Source organism: Rhinopithecus roxellana, chromosome 11 (genome assembly GCF_007565055.1).
Source record: "Rhinopithecus roxellana isolate Shanxi Qingling chromosome 11, ASM756505v1, whole genome shotgun sequence".
NCBI classification, from domain to species: domain Eukaryota; kingdom Metazoa; phylum Chordata; class Mammalia; order Primates; family Cercopithecidae; genus Rhinopithecus; species Rhinopithecus roxellana.
This window is the reverse complement of record NC_044559.1, coordinates 114557700-114573005: the sequence shown is the minus strand read 5'-3', so window position 1 is coordinate 114573005 and position 15306 is coordinate 114557700. Positions and strand designations below refer to the sequence as shown.

Here is a 15306-nt window from a genome sequence, read left to right as displayed (position 1 = left end):
AGACAAGTAAAAACTCAGTTTGTCACCAGGAGACACTTTTTAAAGAAATGTTAAAGGATACACTTTGAGCAGAAAGTAAATGATCCCAGATGGAAAATAGGAGATGAAAGGAGGAATGAAAAAGACAGTGATAAATATGTGAGCTAATATAAATGAACATTGATTACATAAAATGGTAATTGTAATGTCTGGTGGACCTTGAAATATATACAAAATTATGGACAGATGCAGTGGCTCATGCCTGTAATCCCAGCACTTTGGGAGACCAAGGTTGGCGGATCACGAGATCAGGAGTTTGAGACCAGCCTAGTCAACAAGGTGAAACCCCATCTCTCCTAAAATTCAAAAATTAGCTGGGCGTGGTGGCCGGCGCCTGTGATCCCAGCTACTTGGGAGGCTGAGGAAGGAGAATTGTTTCAACCCGGGGGGCGGAGGTTGCAGTGAGCTGAGATCGTGCCATTGTACTCCAGCCTGGGCGACAGGGCAAACTCTATCTCAAAAAAAAAAAAAAGAAAGAAAAAAAAAAATATATATATATATAATTAAAATATAAGGCAAAAATAATGTCAAAGTCAGGAACAGGCAAAGAAAGGTCCTTACATTATCTGTGAGGTTTTACTCAGTTTAGACTGTATAAATATGCATGCCTTTATTTCTCAGGCTAGCCCTTAGAGGAACAGAAATAGACTGTAAATCATCTAAACTGGAAGAGACAAATGTTTATTTAATCAAAAAGAGAACTGAGAAAAGGAAAGGGAAAGAAACATAGAACAGGTAAAGCAATAAAAAGTAGAATACAAGATGACAGATTAAACCCCAGATGCCAGTGATTACATTATATACAAACAGACTAAATTCTCTAGTTATAAAGCGATATTCACAGATTAGCTGAAAAGATAATCTAATTATAGGCTGTGCACATGAGACATATCTGAGAAGGTATTACTCTTATGATTTTTAGATAATTTAAAATATACAATACTCACTTGCCTGGTTTTGAAATGAACTCTGAGCAAACAGTCTGAAAGATGACTTTCTTTGGATAGCCACAGAGAGGACACGGAAATGAGGTAATCTGAGAACATTATTAAAGAACAACAAAAGCAACACAGCAGGAAGAACAACGTGGGCTGTGGCCCAGAAGAGACACAATGCACCATCTATTAGGAAAATAAAAGAAGTTAAGTAAACTGGAAGGCAAGGCCGGTGCGGTGGCTCATGCCTGTAATCCCAGCACTTTGGGAGGCCTAGATGGGCAGATCACCTGAGGTCAGTAGTTCGAGACCAGCCTGGCCAACATGGAGAAACCCTGTCTCTACTAAAAATACAAAGTTAGCTGGATGTGGTGGCGCATGCCTATAACCTCAGCTACTCGGGAGACTCAGGCAGGAGAATCCCTTGAACCTAAAAGGCAGAGGCTGCAGTGAACCGAGATCGCACCATTGCACTCCAACCTGAGCAACAAGAGCGAGACTCTGTCTCAGAAAAAATAAAAAATAACTGGAAGGCAGAATGGGGGAGAGTGAGTGGTGGAAGAAGAAATGAGAAAGTAGTTAGGAGGCAGGTTATAAATGACTTTATAAGCAAAAACTTTTAAGGAGTTTGGACTTGATCTTAAGAGGAAGAGAATCTGGCAGGACATGGTGGCTCAAGCCGGTAATCCCAGCACTTTGGGAGGCTAAGGAGGGCGGATCACCTGAGGTCTGGAGTTCGAGACCAGCCGGCCAACATAGTGAAACCTCATCTCTACTAAAAACTACAAAAAATTAGCTAGGCATGGTGGTAGTCACCTGCTACTGCGGAGGCTGGGGCAGGAGAATCACTTGAACCTAGGAGGCAGAGGTTGCAGTGAGCCGAGATTGCGCCACTGCACTCCAGGGCGACAAGAGCGAAATTCTGTCCAAAAAAAAAAAAAAAAAAAAAAAAAAGAAAAGAAAAGAAGAAGAGAATCTACTGGAAGGTGGAAAAATGTGAATTGACTTTCAGAATGACTGACTGGACAGTAAAAACAAGTTAAGAGGCTGTTTTAGAGATCTAGACGATTAACAGTGATACCTGGCCTTATGATATTAGCAAACACATAACACTAGGGGCCAAACACCCTTCTAAGCTTTCAATACCTATTAAGACTTTTCATGTTTACAATCATGTAGGCATTATTCACAAGAGTAATTAAGGTATTATGTCCCCCATTTTGAAGATTAAAAAAAGCTAAGGCACAGAGAGGTTAAGTAACTGACTAAAAGACACGTAGGTAGGGAACAGACCAGAGGGCAAACCCAAGTAGTCTGGTTCCAGAAACTATGCTGTTCACCCCTAATGCATTCTGCCTTTGTGCTAAAGTGGAGGAACTGAGGATGAAAAGAAGGCTTGGGTTCTTCAGCTACTTTGACCTTGAAACCAGTAGGAATTGATCATTTCTTAGATATGGAGACCATGGGAGAGGGAGGAAGGAAGTATGATGTCCAACTATTTTATAGCACAACAGAGTGACTGTAGTCAATAATAACTTAATTGTACATTCTAAAATAACTAGAAGAGTATAACTGGATTGTCTGTAACACAAAGGATAAATGTTTGAGAGGATGGATACCCCATTCTCCATGACATTATTTTACATTGCATGCCTGTATTAAAACATCTCATGGGCTGGGGCGTGGTGGCTCACACCTGTAATCCCAGCACTTCAGAAGGCTGAGGCAGGTGGATTGCCTAAGGTCAGGAGTTCCAGACCAGCCTGGCTAAGATAGTGAAACCCTGTCTCTACTAAAAATACAAAAAATTAGCTGGGCATGGTGGTGGGTGCCTGTAATCCCAGCTACTCGGGAGGCTGAAGCAGGAGAATCGCTTGAACCCAGGAGGCGGAGGTTACAGTGAGCCGAGATCGCGCCATTGCATGCCAGCCTGGGCAAAAACAGCGAAACTCCGTCTCAAAAGAAAAAAGAAAAATACTGCGTGTATTTGTTGTATCTGTGCCTAGTACCATTCAGGGGTCGGGAGTTGTGGATACTCTCCTCAAACTCAGTGACCCACTCACTGAAAGTCAGTGGTTTTGCAGGTGAAGAGTGTAGGCTAGAGTCCTGAGAATCACTGGCATGTAACACCAAGCAGAAAAAGAGAAGCTGAAAGAAGAGTTAGATGGGGATGCCAGGGAAGTAGGAGCACAAAGAGGTAACTGGGCCTCTCAGGAAGAGCCAGGAGGATGCCAACGGGTCAAAGGTGTGGGCCGGGTGCAGTTGCTCACACCTGGAATCCCAGCACTTTGGGAGGCTGAGGTGGGTGGATCACCTGAGCTCAGGAGTCTGAGAGCAGCCTGACCAACATGGTGAAATCCCGTCTCTACTAAAAATACAGAAATGAGCCAGATGTCGTGGTGCATGCCTGTAATCCCAGCTACATAGGAGGCTGAAGCAGGAGAATCGCTTGAACCAAGGAGGTGGAGTGTGCAGTGAGCCGAGATCATGCCACTGCACTCCAGCCTGGGCCACAGAGTGAAACTCTGTCCAAAAAAAAAAAAAAAAAAAAAAAAAAAAAGGTGTGGAATGCTTCTAAGAGATCAGAGAAGACAAGAACTGAAAGTATCCTATCATGCTGGTGACAATGGGATAATTCTAATCCAGGAAAGAGAAGCTTCAGGTACTTCTCTTTGCTTGTGGGAAAAGCACCAGTAGCCTGGGAGCCCCTCTGGGGTTTGCTGCTGAAATTGGGGTGAACCCACTCTAGTCAATAGGGGATTTGGGCTGAGCACCAACATTGTTCACTATCTTCAACAGAGAAGCCTTGGGAGCCCCACAGGAGTAGAGTGAGCTGGCCAGGTAAACTGATCCGATGAGTAATCTGATGGTTGAGGTAGGGAGAGAGTGCTTAAGAGGAAGGCAGGATTGAGGAAAATTAAAAAGAGAGAAAGGGATGGTTTGAGACCATCCCTTTGAGATGGAGCAAAGTCCTGGAGTAGAAAGAGGATTTTTATAATAATCACTGATTTTCTGTCCTGCTAGATGGTAAGTTCTTTGAGTGTGGAGGCTTTGGTGGTTTTGTTCATCCTTTCTTCCTACCATGCAAGAATGAACAAGGAATTCCTATCATGCGGAATGAACAATAAATGAATGAATAGGAGTAGAAGACGGGGTAGCGGTTATTGCTAAAAAGGCGTGATGAAACTTGTTCATCTAGGATGGGGGGAAAGGAAGAAAGGAAGGGGTGATGCTATAGAGATATTTCGAGGCGGAAGCAGAAGAGGTTAGAGTTTACACAAATGGCTTCTTTTCCCAGGGATGTAGGAGAGATCACCGGGCAATTATGGGATGACTGGTGATTAGGATAAAGTTGGAATGGTCAATAGTGGGAGCAACTGGAAAGGCTAAATCCACAGGTGCCAATCGCTGGGACTGAAATCTGTATCTTTCACCACTGGTGTCAGCCAGCTTTCTTGGTCTTCTGTAGCAATGAGGATAGGCTCAGAAACAAAGATGGCAGACAGGTGGGTTGGCTCAAGCATGAGAACTGGCAGGTTGGAAGGACAGAAACTAACGGGGAAGGAAAATCGAGGGTACCCCATAAAGAGAAAGGGTGTAATGGGATTATGACTGGGGAGTGACAAAGAGACAGCAGGAGTGGGCTCCACTTTCTGGGGAAAAAGAGGCCCCAGGATGGGAAGTTGTGATGGGGACAGAGAGTGAGTCCATAGGAAAGAAGGAATGGGTCATGGGGAAAGTGTTTGATGGCTGCAGTGGAAAGGTGAAATTTCAATGTCTGAGACTTAGGAGGTGAGACCACTCTAAAAGACCACCCAAGCACAGGCTCTTGTGGGGACTGGGAGGTTCAGGGGTTCAGAAGCAAAGTGAACTAAAGACGGCAGGAAGTATACCTACCTTGGCACAGGTGACCTTTTTGGTTCCTCATAAGATGAGGATCAGTTTTGCTTAACAAATCGTCGTAAGTGATGCCCTTCTTCTTAGGGGATACAGTGACTTCTCCCTGTGGGGCCTTGTCTTCCAACTGACAACTGCACAGTCTTGCTGTTGGCCAGCTCCTGAAATGTTGCCTTCTTCTGGCAGACTCTTGGCTAAAATACAGACAGGCCTCTTTCTAGCAGTAGCTGCCCGTATGCGTACAGTGAGTAAAGATACAATCATGGGGAAAGGGTGCTAGTGCAGCATCTTAAAAGTCACCTAAAAGTGCAATCTTCTCTTTTTTTTTTTTTTGGAGGCAAAGTTTTGCTCTTATTGCCCAGACTGTAGTGCAGTGGCACGATCTTGGCTCACCGCAACCTCCGCCTCCCAGGTTCAAGTGATTCTCCTGCCTCAGCCTCCCAAGTAGCTGGGATTACAGGCATGCATTGCCACACCCAGCTAATTTTGTATTTTTAGTAGAGATGGGGTTTCACCGTATTGGCCAGGCTGGTCTTGAACTCCTGACCTCAGGTGATCTACCTGCCTTGGTCTCCCAAAGTGCTGGGATTACAAACATGAGCCATGGCACCTAGCCACACACGCAATCTTCTAGGAGATTTTTAAACTAGCTTTTCTTTGAGTTGCAATTCCTTTTTTTTTTTTTTTTTTTTTTAAGAGAGACATAGTCTTGCTCTGTCACCCAGACTGGCATGCAGTGGTGCTATCATAGCTCACTGCAGCTTCAATTTCCCAGGCTCAAGCAATCTTCCCACCTCAGCCTCCCAAGTAACTAGGACTAGAGGTGCACACCACCACACCTGCCTAATTCTAAAAATTTCTTTTTTTTTTTTTTTTTTTTTTTTGAGGCGGAGTCTCGCTCTGTCACCCGGACAGGAGTGCAGTGGCCAGATCTCAGCTCACTGCAAGCTCCGCCTCCCGGGTTTACGCCATTCTCCTGCCTCAGCCTCCCGAGTAGCTGGGACTACAGGCGCCCGCCACCTCGGCCGGCTAGTTTTTGTATTTTTAGTAGAGACGGGGTTTCACCGTGTTAGCCAGGATGGTCTCCATCTCCTGACCTCGTGATCCGCCCGTCTCGGCCTCCCAAAGTGCTGGGATTACAGGCTTGAGCCACCGCGCCCGGCCTAAAAATTTCTTTTTGGAGATGGGGGTCTGTCTATGTTGCCCAGGCTGGTCTCGAATTCCTGACTTCAAGCAGTTCTCCTGCCTTAGCTTCCCAAAGTGCTACTATTACAAGTGTGAACCACCACACCCAGCCTGAGGTGCAATTCCCAGTCAAGATGCTGAATATATTTGCAAGAATTCAGGGCAATACTGGTACTAACAGCCCAAATGACTGATCCATCCTCTTGGAACCTGTATTTCATCAATTCTCCCACATGCCCTCCCAGTGAGTTTTAACACATCCCTGCTGTTTCCCCTGCAATATCTTTGCATTACTCCATTTTCATGCTGCTAAGAAAGACATACCCAAGACTGGGTAATCTATACTGGAAAAGGATTTCATGGACTTACAGTGCCACATGGCTGGGGAGGCCTCACAATCATGGTGAAGGCAAAGAGAAGCAAGTCATGTCTTACATGTATGGCAACAAAGAGAGAGTTTGCACAGGGGAACTCCTGTTTTTAAAACCATCAGATCTCATGAGACTCATTCGTTAGCACAAAAATAGCGCAGGAAAGACCCACCCCTTGATTGAACCACCTCTCACCGGGTTTCTCCCATAACACGTGGGAATTGTGGGAGTTACAATTCAAGATCAGATTTCGGTGGGGACACAGTATCATTCCACTCTGGACCCCTCCCAAATCTTATGTCCTCATATTTCAAAACCATTCATGACTTTCTAACAGTCCCCCAAAGTCTTAACTCGTTTCAGCATTAACTCAGAAGTCCTCAGTCCAACATCTCATCTGAGACAAGGCAAGTCTATCAGCCTTCAGCCTATCAGCCTGTAAACTCAAAAGCAAGTTAGCTACTTCCTAGATACAATGGGGTACAGGCATTGGGTAATTACAGCCATTCCAAATGGGAGAAATTGGCCCAAACAAAGGGGCTACAGGCCTCATGCAAGTCCAAAATCCAACAGGGCGGTCAAATCTTAAAACTCCAAAATGATCTCCTTTGATTCCATGTGTTGCATCCAGGTCACACTAATACAAGAAGTGGGTTCCCAGGGTGTTGGGCACCCTCCAACCCCACTCCAATTGCCCAAGACTCACAAGCACCTGCAGTCTGCCCCGAGGGCTGGGGCAGGGCTTTTCCTGGTTCATTCTGGCAGCGTTCCTGGCCTGTGGCTGTTTGTGTTGGCCATACAGAGGACACTGGGCTATTCTTATTTCTGGCTGAAGTTGCTGCCAGTTATATAAAGAACAGTGCTTACATTGATAAGGCTGTGAAAGTTTAATGCCTCCCATCCCCATATGTAGAGAATTCAGGCTAAGTGCTACCAGCAATATAAGATTTCCTATACTGTTCCTTCATCCCACTCAGACACTCTGCCACCTGTGGATAGCTCACAAGAAATGCGTCGTATTTCATCTAGGAAGCCATCCAGCTATGGGTTAGGCCCCTGATGTGATATGCCTGGCCTCCATAGTCAGAACTAGTGACTTACACTTTTTTTTTTTTTTTTGATATAGAGTCTCGCTCTGTCACTCAGGCTGGAGTGCAGTGGTGTGATCTCGGCTCACCGCAAACTCCACCTCCCAGGTTCAAGTGATTCTCCTGCTTTAGCCTCCTGAGTAGCTGGGACTACAGGAGCTCACCACCACACCTGGCCAACTTTTGCATTTTTAGTAGAGATGGGGTTTCACCACGTTGGCCAGGCTGGTCTCAAACTCCTGACCTCAGGTGATCTGCCTGCCTTGGCCTCCCAAAGTGCGAGGATTACAGGTGTGAGCCACTGCAGCCGGCTTCTATGATAATAATTCTTTAAAGTTAAAAATAAAAGTATTAAAAACTGTTCTGTATATCTCTATTGCCTTATTAGCCATAGCTCTTTGTTTTCTTGTTTTAGTGGATGCTGTTGGATTTACAGTATGCATCTTTTTTTTTTTTTGTTAATGTTATGTGCAATTGTAGTTTTGCTGCGGCTGATTTCAAGACTGTTTGTTTGCTTGTTTCTTTGTTGATTTATTTATTTTGAGACACGGTCTCGCCCTGTCTCCCAGGCTGGAGTGCAGTGGCATGATCTTGACTCACTGCAACCTCCACCTCCCAGCTTCAAGTGATTCTCCTGCCTCAGCCTCCCAAGTATCTGGGATTATAGGCACATGCCACCACACTTGGCTAATTTTTGTATTTTTCATAGAGATGGGGTTTCACCATGTTGGTCAGGCTGGTCTCAAACTCCTGACCTCGTGATCTGCCTGCCTCAGTCTCCCAGAGTGTTGTGATTACAGGCGTGAACCACCGTGCCTGGCCTACAGGCCTGCTTTTAAAAATTCTTGCTTTTAAAAATTCTGAGAGGATGTAATCCTAGAACTTTGGGAGGCTGAGGAGGGAGTATTGCTTGACCCCAGGAGTTTGACACCAACCTGGGCAACATAGCAAGGCCCCCCAGTCCCTACAAAAAATTTTAAAGATTAGGCACAGTGGTGTGTACCTGTAGTCCCAGCTACTCAGGAGGCAAAGGATGGGAGGGTGACTTGAGCCCAGGAGTTTGAGGCTGCATTGAGCTGTGGCTGTGGCACTGCACTCCAGCATGGGCAAGAGTGAGATCCCATCTCTCTTTTTTGGGGAATGGAGTCTTGCTCTTGTTGCCCAGGCTGGAGTGCAGTGGCACAATCTCAGCTCACTGCAACCTCCATCTCTCAGGTTCAGCAAATCTCCTGCCTCAGCCTCCCAAATCGCTGGGATTACAGGCACCCACCACCAGGCCCAGCTAATTTTTGTATTTTTAGTAGAGATGGGGTTTCGCCATTTTGCCCAGGCTGGTCTCAAACTCCTGACCTCAAGCGATCCACCCACCTTGGCCTCCCAAAGTGCTAGGATTACAGGCATGAGTCACCACGCCTGGCCCCATCTTTAAAAAAAATAAATAAAAATTCTTAGAGGATTTGACATCCAGGAAATAGCTGTAACCACAATTCAATGTAAAGGCAATAATGTAACTTAAATGTACAGTTTATCAGAGTCTGGCCCGGGACCTTCTTAGCAGGGCGTGTGCAGTTTCCTTTGCTGGTTTCTCATTGCAGGCATATACAGCTGTGGGGTGCTGGGCTAACATCTAGAATCACTCAGCTCCTGGGAGGCCATGGGTAAACCACACACCTCTGGGCCTGGGTTTTTTCAGCTGCCTCGCGAGATTGGTGTGAGATTCAGTAAGAACATGAGCAATGAAAGGAGAGAGTCAAGAATGTCAGGCTACAAAACTTCAGGCTCTTTTTGTTTGACGCTCCGTGATTTGGTCATTTTCTAAGGTGGAAATGGCGCGCCATTTGCCCATGCTCCCCTTTCTCCCCAAAAGCCAGGTCTATCTCTGTGCTTCCTCAAGGCGTCCCAATGCAGAGCCCCGAGAAGAAAGCATAAAATGCTTTTGACTGGGAAGAAAACCTGGAGCACAGGAGGTGGTGCTTGATATAGTTTGGGTATTTGTCCCCACCCAAATCTCATGTTGAAATGTCATCCCCACTGCTGGAGGTGGGGCGTGGTGGGAGGTGTTTGGGTCAAGGGGGCGGATCCCATATGGCTTGGTGCTGTCTTAGAGATGGTGAGTTCTCGTGAGATCTGGTTGTTTGAAAGCTATGGCACCTCCCTATCCAACTTTTTCTCTTGCTCCTGCTTTCGCCGTGTGACACGCACCTGTTCCTACTTCACCTTCCCCCACGAGTCGAGGCTTCCGGAGGCCTCCGTAGAAGCAGATGCCAGAGCTATCCTTCCTGTATAGCCTGCAGAACCAGGAACCAATGAGCCTCTTTTGTGATAAATTACCCGATCAGAGGTATTTCTTTATAGCAAAGCAAGAACAGCCAAATACAGTGCTGTTTGGCACCAGCCTCGGGATTTAGAAGTCACACTCTGAATAAGCCAGGCTTTCTCTGGTCTGTGGCTTCCTTTTCTCTAACTTTGCTTCTCTATGCTCCCAGAATGCCTCTCCCCACTCACCACTGCCTTCTCTGCTAATAAACTCCTACTTCTGGGAGTTCAGTGAACAACCCAGGCTTTTAACTCTCAGTGCCTGTAGTCCCAGCACTTTGGGAGGCTGAGATGGATGGACCACAAGGTCATGAGTTTGTGACCAACCTGGCCAACATGGCGAAACCCTGCCTCTACTAAAAATACAAAAATTAGCAGGGTCTGGTGGCATGCATCTGTAATCCCAGCTACTCGGGAAGCTGAGGCAGGAGAATCGCTTGAACCTGGGAGGTGGAGGTTGCAGTGAGCCGAGATCGTGCCACTGCATGCCAGCCTGGGCAACAAGAGCAAGACCCCCGTCTCAAAAAAAAAAAAAAAAAAAAAGAAAAGAAAAAAGGAAATCTGTCTACCCTACAGTCTTATGCTTCTTTATGGGCTGTTTAAGATACTCTCTGGTTTTGGTATAGGCCACAGTGGAACCCACCGTGAGCTCCCAAGACCATAACTGATGAGTCCATCACACAGCACACCTGCAAGAACAAAGTGGCCGGGCCATAGACCACTTCCAGCCTCCGCGCACCCTGCAAAGGGACAATCTTCTCTCATCATCATCTGGGTCCTGCTGTGAGGGCCTCAGATCCCAGTAGGGCCTTGTCCTTCCTTCTTCATTGTATTTCCTTTTGGAATTCCTTGATATCCTTTCTTGCCCATCAAAGAAGTTCTAATAATGTTCAAAAAGGGTGGAGTCAGCTGGGCGCAGTGGCTCACTCCTGTAATCCCAGTACTTTGGGAGGCTGAGGTGGGCGGATCCCCTGAGGTCAGGAGTTCAAGGTCAGCCTGGGCAACATGGCCCCATCTCTACTAAAAATACAAAAATTAACCTGGCATGGTGGTGGGTGCCTGTAATCCCAGCTATTCGGAAGGCTGAGGTAGGAGAATTGCTTGAACCCAGAAGAATCGCTTGAACCTGGGAGGTGGAGGTTGCAGTGAGCCAAGATCATGCCACTGCACTCCAGCCTGGGTGACAGAGTGAGACTCCGTCTTAAAAAAAAAAAAAAAGGGGGGGTGGGGTGGAGTCTGCCCTTTCCTCTAGGGCGTTCCTTCCCCCACCTCTTTCTCTCCTGGCAGTTTCCATCTCCACCTGGCAGAGCTGGTTCTTTTGCTAAAGTTCCTCTTAACCCATCTGTCTCTTTTCCCTCCTTCTCCTCCTTCCTACTTTTCTCCCTACCTGCTATGGTTTGAACATTTGTCTCCTTCAAAACTCATGCTGAAAGTTAATTGCTTTTGTACTATTAAGAGATAGGACCCTTGGAAAAATGATTAGACGGTGAGGGCTCTGCCTTCATGGGTGGGAATAATGCCATTATAAAAGGGTCAGTTCAGCCCCTCCCTGCCCTCTCTCTTTTTGCCCTTTCATCTTCCACCCCATGAAGACAAAGATAAAGCCTTCTTCCCATCTGGAGGACGCACGTTCAATGTGCCATCTTGCAATGAGAATGCCCAGACTGCTGGTACCTTCATACTGGACTTCCCAGCCTTCAAAACTGTGAGCCAATCGATTTCTGTTCATTATAAATTACCCAGTCTTGGGTAACCTGCTATAGCAGCACAGACTAAGACATCACCTCTTCTCTCTGCCTTCTCTTCCTCTTCTTTTTTCTTCTCCTCCCCCTCTTCTTCTTCTTTTTTTTTTTTTTTGAGACGGAGTCTTGCTCTGTCGCCCAGGCTGGAGTGCAGTGGCCGGATCTCAGGTCACTGCAAGCTCCGCCTCCTGGGTTCACGCCATTCTCCTGCCTCAGCCTCCCGAGTAGCTGGGACTACAGGCGCCCGCCACCTCGCCCGGCTAGTTTTTTGTACTTTTTAGTAGAGATGGGGTTTCACCATGTTAGCCAGGATGGTCTCGATCTTCTGACCTCGTGATCCGCCCGTCTCGGCCTCCCAAAGTGCTGGGATTACAGGCTTGAGCCACCGCGCCCGGCCCAGTTACCTCTTTTAATGTCCTTCTTTATGTTTGTGTTTATCTGCTTTACAGTACTTATCTGAGTAAAGATGTTTCTTCTGGTCCTTTTTCTTTTTTCATTATAGAACCGGCAACTTAAATCTTTCTCTTGTTTCAGTGGGAGCAAGAAGAAAGACCGTCTTACTGTTCCTAACACACAGGCTCCGGTCCACCTCTTGGGCAATAGTTGATAGGCTTTTGTCCTACAGATTCAGTATAACCTTGCTGGTGCTCTCCAAACATTTGGAGTGTCTAGTTGATACCACCATTGATGTAGCGCTGGAAACTGAGAGAGAGGGTTAAAATCTGGTACAGAGGAATTGTCTATGAAGCTTCTCCACTGTGTCTTGTTCTTAGACTCTTGAAAATATTGTTGACCTAGATAGGTTGTATCTCTTACTGGAGTCTGAAAGTCTTTTCCCCATCATGCTTTGCAGTATCTTCCAATGATAGGGCTTTTTAATAGCCAGACACTAGGGTTTGCATTGAACTTTGTAACAAATTCTGGTATGATAAAATTATCTTGTGGTATTAGTTTTCTAGCCTCCCAGGGCTATTGGTCACCTATACGGCTACCTCCACATACATAAAATGAAGTGACTCCAAAATTAGTAGCAATACTTTTAGCTAGCTGAGCAAATAGGGTCTCAGTGACATTGGTGGAATTTGAACTTTTGGCTCCTTGGGGTTAAAATGTTTATTGAGAGACTTGAAAAATCTGAACTCTGACATTGGACTGACTTGAATTTTAGCTTGTTAAGTCTTTTTAATAATGATCAATGAACACCTAGGTCTGCTCTTCCTCGGTTAAAGCTTAGCTTTCCTTGATGTCCTTTAGTCCAAAAAGGTACATTTAGCTTTAATATGGTCAGATTAAGGGGGGTTGCATGTTTTAGTCACACAACCAAGTTTTGCTTCTTGACTGGCAAGCAGAGCCACTTTCCTTCTATATAGGTGTTGGTTGAACTCATGTATGGTCTATGGAATGTTACAATCAGGACATTCTGTTTCTGGTTCTCCTATCATGATCTTAGCAGCCTTACTGCTGACTCTTTTGTGTCTTAAGTTCTTGCAGACTTCTAGATTGTTTAGGTTGCTGAGGTGTGCAGCCTGACAGGCATCAAAATATATAGAAACAGATCCTTTATGTGAATAAGGGAATACCTGTGTTTTGCTTGTGAGTTTCCTAGTTCTAACGTCTTTAGGATTGGCATATGAGGGTTACAAAGGTTTCCTTATTTGAATTTCAAACCAGAAGTTATAGGGTAGGAGGCCTGGATCATAACAGGCTTGAGGTTGCCTGTTTCCTGGGTCACAGACAAAGAAAGCTGATTTGATTATAAACACATGTCCTCAGGGGAGCTTCTCTACACTCATAATAAGTTTGATATAACAGAGTCTTAGTTATATTTTCCCTAGACTAAGCTTCTGTCATGCAGTGATGGCAACTATCTTGGTTTCCTTGGATAGCTGTTAGCATTTTTACTACTAGTACAATCAGGTTTAGACTATGCACAGGTATCCTCCTGGGTAGCAGGTTTGACAGCAATTGCAAAGGTAACATGACAGTAAGACAATTATTACAAGCAAAAGAATAACTACACTGGCAAATTGTATCCACATGTACTTATCTGGTACCAGCTTCCTCAGGCTTCGGCCGTGCGTAGACTAGTCAGCTTCTGGTTGTGTGACTAGGGCACGGCTTGGTGTTTCCTCAAACTTCAGCCATGTGTGGACAGACCAGGTATGGTTGGAGCAGGGCAGTCATCCTCTTCTGACGCACCTTGGTCTTTCTCCAAGATCAGTCAAGTTGGATTTTCTGGATCTTGCTGACTTGTCCATCTGTTTTGGACTGAGGCTGCAGGTTTCAGGCAGCAGTGACGGATCCAAGGTGTAATAATACCTACAACTTTAACAGCTGTAGGAGTAGAAATGATCACAATATGGGTGCCATTTCATAAGGGCCCGAGGGTGGTAGGATTCCAGCGTTTAACTTATACGGAGTCCCTAGGTTGAAAGGGATGTATTGCATCTGTAAGGCTAACAGGTATTTTTTCTTTTACCCACCTTCGTACTTCTTGGATTACCTCACCTAATGCTTGCATTGTGTTTAGGATCAGTTCTCCAATGTCCTTTAAATTTCCTTTTACCTAAGATAAAAGGGGTGGTTGGCCATATACTATTTCATAGGGTGAATACCTGGTTAATTTAGTAGGGGTACACCTGACTCGGAGAAGGACCATGGGCAATACCTGATCCTACCATAAATAAGTCTCTTAGCAAAACTTCTTCAACAGTTGTTTTGGTGTCCGATATGTTTTTTCAACTTTTCCAGAACTTTGTGGGTGATAGGCTGTATGCAGTTTCTATTTAATCTTTAACATATGTGTTAGTTGCTATATTACTTCTGCCACAAAAGCTGGTTCGTTGTCCGAGTCTAAAGTTAGAGGCAGTCCAAATCTAAGAATAATGTTTTTTAATAACATCCTGGTTACTTCTCGTGCCTTTTCTGTCCTGGTTGGGAATGCCTCCACCTACCCTGAAAAGGTGCAGACAAGCACTAACATGTACCCATAGCCTCCAGCCCGAGGCAATTCAGTCAAGTCTACAAATAGGTTTTCACGTGGCACTGCTCCTGTTTCCTGAATTCCTGGGGGCCGAGTGGGCCGTTGCCTTAGGTTATTCTGGGTGCAAGTAACACACTGCTCGCAGCCGGCTTGAGGCACTTAGGCGTGGCAGACAGAAATACCACCCTACGAGAATTTCTAAAGCTGTCTTCCCCATGTGTGTTCCTTGGTGAAACTGCTTTATAAATCGGGGGCAATGGCTTCTGGAATGGCAAGCCTCCTATCTGAAAACTTCCACCAGCCTCCTTTTTGATAACTCCCGTTTTCCTGCGTGAACCATGCTTTCTCACTGGATGAGTAGTTAGGAGTCTCTGCAAGGGGAGGCTCTAATAAGGGCATAGCATAAATCTCTTCTTTCTTTGTTATTTGTGCCCTTGCAGCCCTTTTTGCTTCCTTGTCTACTTTTCTGTTTCCTGTAGCCTCATCACTTTCTCCTGTTTGATGTCCTTTACAGTGGATGATTGCTACTTCCTTTGGAGCCTATACAGCCTCTAGGAGCTGCTCTATTTCCTTTTTGTTCTTTATTTCTTTTTATTCAGTAGTTAACAGTCCTCTTTCTTTGCAAATGGCTTCATGAGCTTGCAAGGTGGCAAAAGCATATCCTGAGTCAGTATAGATATTCACCGACTTTCCCTTTGCTAGAAGCAGCACTGTTGAGAGTTGTTAGTTCTGCCTTCTCCCCTGGGGTTC

At 45.6% G+C, this 15306-nt stretch overlaps 1 protein-coding gene across 3 annotated transcripts in view; it reads right to left on the bottom strand.

The window, feature by feature from the left end:
* Window positions 1–1039, bottom strand: part of OLAH (oleoyl-ACP hydrolase) — a 29951-nt gene extending 28912 nt beyond the window's left edge. For 2 of the 3 annotated variants that reach the window (XM_030940024.1, XM_030940025.1), the window contains exon 1: window positions 987–1039. The gene's annotated coding sequence lies outside the window, so the exon portion shown is untranslated. The remainder of the gene's footprint in view (window positions 1–986) is intronic. The other variant, XM_030940026.1, reaches the window with a different exon arrangement.
* Window positions 1040–15306: the final 14267 nt, after the last annotated feature.